This window comes from Lipotes vexillifer, unplaced genomic scaffold (assembly GCF_000442215.2).
Source record: "Lipotes vexillifer unplaced genomic scaffold, Lipotes_vexillifer_v1.1 scaffold429, whole genome shotgun sequence".
NCBI classification, from domain to species: domain Eukaryota; kingdom Metazoa; phylum Chordata; class Mammalia; order Artiodactyla; family Lipotidae; genus Lipotes; species Lipotes vexillifer.
The window spans coordinates 888,212-895,390 of record NW_006784171.1 but is presented as its reverse complement, the minus strand read 5'-3'; the positions used below and the strand labels follow the sequence as shown (position 1 = coordinate 895,390).

Here is a 7,179-nt window from a genome sequence, read left to right as displayed (position 1 = left end):
AGATCAAAGTTAGAGGAATCCCACTTTCTGATTTCAAAACTTACTACAAAGTACAATAATCAGGACAGTGTGGTAATGGCATACAGACCAATTGAATAAGATAGAGAGCCCAGACATAAACCCTCAAATATATGGTCAAATGATTTTCAACAAGGGTGCCAAAACCATCCAGTGAAGAAAGGATAGTTTTTCAACAAATGGTTCTGGGCACACTGATATCCACATGCAAAAGAATGAAGTTGGACCCTTATCCGACACCATATACAAAAAAAAAAAAAAAAGTCAAAATGGATCAAAGATCTAAATTTAAGAGCTAAAAGTATAACACTCTGAGGAAAAAATAGGATTAAATCTTCATGAAACTGGATTTAACAATGATTTCTTGGATATGACACCAAAAGTTCAAGCAGCAAAAGAAAAAACATAAATTGGACTTCATCAAAATTAAAAACTCTGTGTATCAAAGGACACTATCAAGAAAGGAAAAAGGCAACCCATAGAATAAGATAAAATACTTGCAAATCGTATTTCTGATAAAAGATTTATATCTAGATTACGTACAGGACACCTACAACTCAACAACAACAAAAAACTGAGCAAAGGACATGAAGAGAGCTCCAAAAAAGACATATAAATGGCCAATAAGCACATGAAAAGATGCTCAACACCACTAATCATTAGGGAAGTGCAAATAAAACCCATAAGATACGACTTCACGCCTATTAGAACGGCTATTATAAAAGCAAACAGGGCAAACAGAAAATAACAAGTGTTAGCAATGTGGAGAAATTGGAACCCTTGTGCATTGCTGGTGGGAATGTAAAATGGTAGTTGCTGTAAAAAAAAAAGTTCCTCAAAAAATTAAACAGAATTACCGTATGATCCAGTAATTCTACTTCTAGATATATACCCAAAAAGTCGAAAGCAGGAACTTGAACAGCTATTTGTACACCAATGTTCACAGCAGCACTGAATAAATATATAAACAAAATGTGGTATTTACATACAATGAAATATTATTCAGCCTTCAAAAGAAATGAATTTCTGACACATGCCACAACATGGATGAACCTTGAAAACATTATGTTATGTGAAATAAGCAATACTCAAAAGGACAAATATTGTATGATTCCTCGTACATGAGGGACATAGAACAGTCAAGTCCATGAAGCATAGTGGATTAGTGGTTACCAGGGACTAGGGGGAGAGGGTGATGGGGAGTTATTATTAATTGGTATAGAGTTTCAATTTGGAATGATGAAAAGGTTCTGGAGATGGGGAGTAGTGCTGGTTGCACAAAAACATGAATGTACTTAATGCCACTGAACCAGATGCTTAAACATGATTAAAATAGTAAATTTTATATTATGTGTATTTTACCACAATTAAAATATTTCAATGAAGTGAACAGATCTTAAGCGCACCACTGAATGTCTGGCAAATACATAAACCTGAATTACAGAATACAGATTCAGAATATATGTCATCTCCTGCTCCCTCCCAGTCAGTTCTTGCCTCTAACCACCACAGAAAGCTGTTTCTAATTTTTTCCATCAAACATTAGTTTTGCCTGTTTTAGAATTTCATATAAAAGCAACCATACAGCATGAACTCTTGTGCAAGGCTTCTTTCTCTGTGCATGATTTCTTTGCGTTGCATCCATATCGTATCAGTAATTCATTGCTTTTTACTGCTTAGTAGAAATGCATTGAATGAATATACCAGAGTTTAGCGAGTCCCATCATGATGCACACCAGGCTGTTTCCAGTTTGGGGCTATTATGAATAAAGCTGCTGTAAACATTCTTGTACAAGGCTTTCTGTGGACATATGTTTTCAACTCTTTTGGGCAAATACTTAGGAGTGGAATTGCTGGGTCATAGGGTAGATGTAGGCTGTTTATAAAGAAACTGCCTGACCTTTCCCCAAAAGTGATTGAGGTAAGTGTATTTTTAAAATTTTATCAATGTTTTCTTCAGTTATAAGGTGAGGTCTCTTAATGGTCACCACCAGCCAGCCAGCACCTGTTGCAGCCTGGTAAGTTTTAGCTCTTTTGCCAGGGAAAGAAGCCACTGGTCCCATGGAAAGTGAAGCTTGGATGCAGCCCCTCAGAGGAGGGTTTCTGGTCACAAAGGTCATTGTCCAGGTGACTCAGGGGTCCTCCCAGGCTTATTTCATGCACCTCTGCCTCTTGGCCTCATCTTCCTTCTCTTTTGGTCTGAATTGCCTTTAGGGCACTTTCCCATTCAAGGACATGTTCTAAAGGATCAAGGGAACCCTTTTCATTCTGAATGAGAGAGCAGATGCAGCTCTGTGCATCATGATGTTCCACGGGATGAAACAGGAAAAGGACATTTTAATTTTTAACTTCATATCTTAAAGAAAGTGAAATGTAGTCTGAAACTCTAGTCTACGTAACTGACATTTTCTCACCCACTGGAGCACAGAGCAGTAGGTCATTTCAAGGGATGGAGATACAGTGAATCTGTTTCTTTTTCAATGAGGCTGTTAACCAGCTATGAGACCACTCCCTTGTTGAAGTTATTCAGTGAGTCAAAAGGGTCTTTGTGAGTGTAGACACTTAGAACATCTCTGGACTGATTTTGTTGTTGGCTAAAACAACCTTACAGAAGTGCGTCAGTTAAGATTAGGCCCAGAAAGAGCTCAAAATATCAATAGCTGAAATAAGGCAGAAGTTTATTTCTCTCTTACACAGGAGTCCACAGGTCTGCAGGCCAGGGCTATGACAGCTCCATGACGGCATTCCAAGGCTCATAACAGCAGATAAAGGAAGGCCAAGAATGCCCTTCTCCCCACCCCAGAGCTCCAGAGGAAACCTGAGCTTACCCTCACTTTTTAAAGATTTTTTTTTTTTGTATCTCAAGCCAGATGTTCAACATGGGTAGAGTTAACAAAGAATACATGCTTTTGCCCCATAAGGAGACTTCTTAGCGGTACTGGATATTGTATCTCATTGGCCTGCACTTGATTACATGGCCACGCAGGGAAGTCTGAGAAATAAAACCCCCAAATTGGCATTCTGTATTAAACTAAAAGGGGAAAGTGAATGTTGGGAGGTAATTATCAGTCTCTGCCACAGCAGCACTGGGACAGACACATTAGCCTCCATGCGTGCACTGTCCAATATGGCAGCCACCAACCACAGAGGGCTTTTGGGTATTGAAAGGTGGCAAGTCCAAATTGGGATATGCTGTAAGTGTGAAATATACATGGGATTTCAAAAACTTCATAAGAAAAAAAGGATGTAAAAGGGAATTCCCTGGTGATCCAGTGGTTAGATTCTGTGCTTCCAGTGCAGAGGGCATGGGTTTAATCCCGGGTGGGGGAACTAAGACCCCACAAGCCCCTTGCAGCCAAAAAATAACAAATAAAATAAAAGGGTGAACTAAAAAAAAAAAAAAAAAAGAATGTAAAATACCTCTGTTTTTATATTTATTACATATTGAAATGATGCCATTTTGAATATACTGGGTTAAATTATGTTATTAAAACTAATTTCACCTGTTTCATTTTACTTTTTTTTAAATGCAGCTACTAGAAAATTTTAAATTATACATGTGCCTCACATTATATTTCTATTCCATAGTGCGGCTCTAGAAAATCAGGTAAGGGTCTTCTGACAGGCTCCAGGCTTGGGAAGTGAGGTGTGAAGTTTAGCCAGGGCAGAAGGAGAGAAAGAGAAACAAAAAGTTCAGAAGGGAAAGCAGGGGAGGAAAGAGGGAGAGAAGGAGGGAGGGAGGGAGAGGCAAAGGGGGAAAGGGCTGGTTTTCCCCAGGGTGAGCCAGGGAAGAATTTGGAGACACCCCGCGTAATACAGAAGTGTTGAAAAGTGGCTGCATCAAGTGAACCAAAAGGACACCGTTCTTCTGATGTTTCTGGCCTGAGAGGCAAAGGGCTGAGCTCTGGGCACTGCACAGAGGAAATCCAGGACCCAAACTCTGGCACTCGAGGACCTTTTGGAGTGGTCTCAGTAACTCTTGTGTACCCTTTAACCAGAGGCAGTGGCCCTAGGAGACTCTGGCAGCAGGCAAAGCAGGGAGCCTCTGCAGTAGCCTGGCCCCTTGTCACAGACGCCTGAGTGCCTCTGCTGGAAGATGCCGGTGCCCGCACTGGTAGGGGCCCTCAGCACACTGGGTGAGGGCTAGGACTGCCGCAGTGTTCTCAGAATCCGGGGATGGTCAGACGGAAACCTGGCTCCACAGGAAGACCTGGCGACATGAAGGAAGGCAAAGAATGCGCTTCTCCGCCCAGAGTGCCCGGGGAAAGAGCTGAGCTTACTCTCTTTAACGACATTTTTATCCCAAGCCAGATGTTAAGCACGGTAGAGTTGGAAAAGAATATAGGAGAGATGGCAATTATTTGCTGAATTCAAGCTGGGCAGAGAGCTACCCTAGATATGCTTTGGGAACTAATTTATCTCGGTTAGTTATCCATATTGATTCATAAGGAAAATAGAGAAAGAAGTTCTTCCCTGGCGTTTTGAGCCCTGCTATATAGCTAGAGTGATCCCAAAGTCTCTCTGCTCCTTTATAATAGTTTCCACCATCCACAGGTCTTATTGTCATGAGGACAAGTGGAATACAGCATATTGTTAAGTATGTCAGGTTACTGGAAGAAAGGGATGCTTTAAGACCCAAACTTTTTTATAATGCATAATCATCATAATAATATTTTTATTATTATTAATGCCACTGTAATCCAGTTTCTCTAACTTGAAGTCTTTCATTTGCCATTTAGTAACTTTTAAAAGTCCTGTTAAGGGAGTTCCCTGGTGGTCTAGTGGTTAGGATTCTGTGTGTTCACCACTGTGGCCCAGGTTCAATCCCTGGTCAGGGAACTGAGCAGGGCACAGCCAAAATAAGTAAATAAATAAAGTAAAAGTGCTATTAAAAATATAATTTTCAGATGAAAACTCTAATTGGAAAAGATACATGCACCCCAATATTCACAGCAGCACCATTTACAACAGCCAAGACATGGAAGCAACCTAAGTGTCAGGGGCAGCGGAATGGATAAAGAAGATGTGTTACATATATACAATGGAATATTATTCATCCGTAAAAAAGAATGAAATTTTGCCATTTGCAGCAACGTGGATGGAATTAGAGATGATCAAACTAAGTGAAGTAAGTCAGACAGAGAGAGACAAATACCATATCATATCACTTATATGTGGAATCTTAAAAAATGATACAAATGAAATTATTTACAAAACAGAAACAGACTCACAGATGTAGAAAACAAACTTATGGTTACCAAAGGGAAAAGGGGGTGGGAGGGATAAATTAGTAGTTTGGGATTAGCAGATACAAACTGCTATATATAATATAGATAAACAACAAGGTCCTACTGTATAGCACAGGGAACTATATTCAATATTTTGTAATAACATATAATGGAAGAGAATCTGAAAAAGATGTATATATCTGAATCACTTTGCTGTACACCTGAAACTAACACAATGTTGTAAACCAACTATACCTCAGTAAATATATACTTTTCTAAGATTTGGAATTTTGAAACAAAAGTTTTAAGTTTAGATTCTCTAGAAGTTCGAATATGCAACTCAGCTGTATTTGGCTATGCCTGGCCATTTAAAAAAATTATTTATTTATTTGATTGCACCGGGTCTTAGTTGCGCCATGCGGGATCTTCATTACTGTGTACAGGGATCTTAGTTGTGGCATGAGGGATCTAGGTCCCTGACCAGGGATTGAACCCAGGGCCCTCTGCGTTGGGAGCACAGAGTCTTAACCACTGCACCGCCAGGGAAGTCCCTGCCTGGCCACATTTAAATAGGCATTATGGGGCTTCCCTAGTGGTGCAGTGGTTAAGAACCTGCCTGCCAATGCAGAGGGCCCTGGGTTTGAGCCCTGGTCCGGGAAGATCCCACATGCAGCGGAGCAACAAAGCCCGTGCGCCACAACTACCGAGCCTGTGCTCTAGAGCCCGCCAGCCACAAGCACTGAGCCCACGTGCCACAACTACTGAAGCCCGTGTGCCTAGAGCCCTGCTCCACGACAAGAGAAGCTACCGCAATGAGAAGCCCACGCACCACAACGAAGAGTAGCCCCCGCTTGTCCCAACTAGAGAAAGCCTGCGCGCAGCAACGAAGACTCATAGTTCAAAGTAAACAGGAGTTATAGGATTTCTACCAATTTCAGTCATCTACTAATGGACCTTCTCGATATTTAGAGTTAAATAATCAAGATATAAAATATAAATGTGGGTAAGAGAATTACCGCTTGTCCAATGACAGTCATCGGTTGGAGATCTAAGTACTTTTTCGATGGAAGCTTGGGGCCCACTGTGATTACTGATAGTGATCAAGTAAGCACAGCAATTGTGTGCAAATCTTTTCACACCTTGGAAATGGCCCCCAAAGGAGTAATTTCAGAATCCTCCAAACCTGCTTAGACAGGTAGGGGTGGAAAGTTTATGATTATCGTTTCTTACTCCTTTCGCACTTAGAATGTGACTGTGCTTATTTGAGGACTCAAAAGGGTTAATTTTCTTTTAAAAGGAGGCTGGGGTGCAAGGATCTGGAGGCGACTGCCTTTTAACAACTGCTCCTCAGGCAAGTTGAGCTAGTGCAGGAGAATGAATGCCACTATTATTTAACATGGATTTTTTTTTTTAAAGCCTAAGGTTCAGTCCTTTTCATTTTATATGGTGGTTATTCAGTAGTAAAGCTGGAGCTATTCTGTCCCTTAGCTGAAACTAGCTAAGTAGCCATGTTAATTCCCTTTTCTGAGTTACGAAATTCCTGCAGGTAACAAAAGCCCATTGAGGAACTGTCACGTCAAAGAACAGGAAGCGACCTCGAAGATCTTCATTCCCGCTTTGCTCCAGCTTTGCGTGTCAAACGTGAAGAATCTGACGTTGGGAAAAACACCTGCCGCTGGGAACTAACCAGAGGCAGAGAGAGACTGACTCGCATTTCTCTCAGCTCTCTTCAGTGACAGACGTGTGTAATTTTTATTTTTAACAAAAACAGCAGGCACTTATATCATGGATATAATGGCTAAAATATCTGGTTATTTTAATTAAATAAACGTGCACTTTTAAATATTAAGCTATAGTTTGTTGCCGACCTGCAAGTCGCACAAACATACGCAAATCCTCCCATCTCTACCTCTCTTCCTCAAGTCTCCACGAA

The 7,179-nt window shown here is 40.8% G+C and overlaps 1 non-coding gene across 1 annotated transcript; it reads left to right on the top strand.

Annotated features, from left to right (window-relative positions):
- Nucleotides 1–4,785: 4,785 nt before the first annotated feature.
- Nucleotides 4,786–4,857, top strand: TRNAE-UUC (transfer RNA glutamic acid (anticodon UUC)). Its single transcript has one exon. It is a non-coding gene; the product is annotated as a tRNA-Glu (tRNA).
- The last annotated feature ends 2,322 nt before the right edge of the window (nucleotides 4,858–7,179 follow it).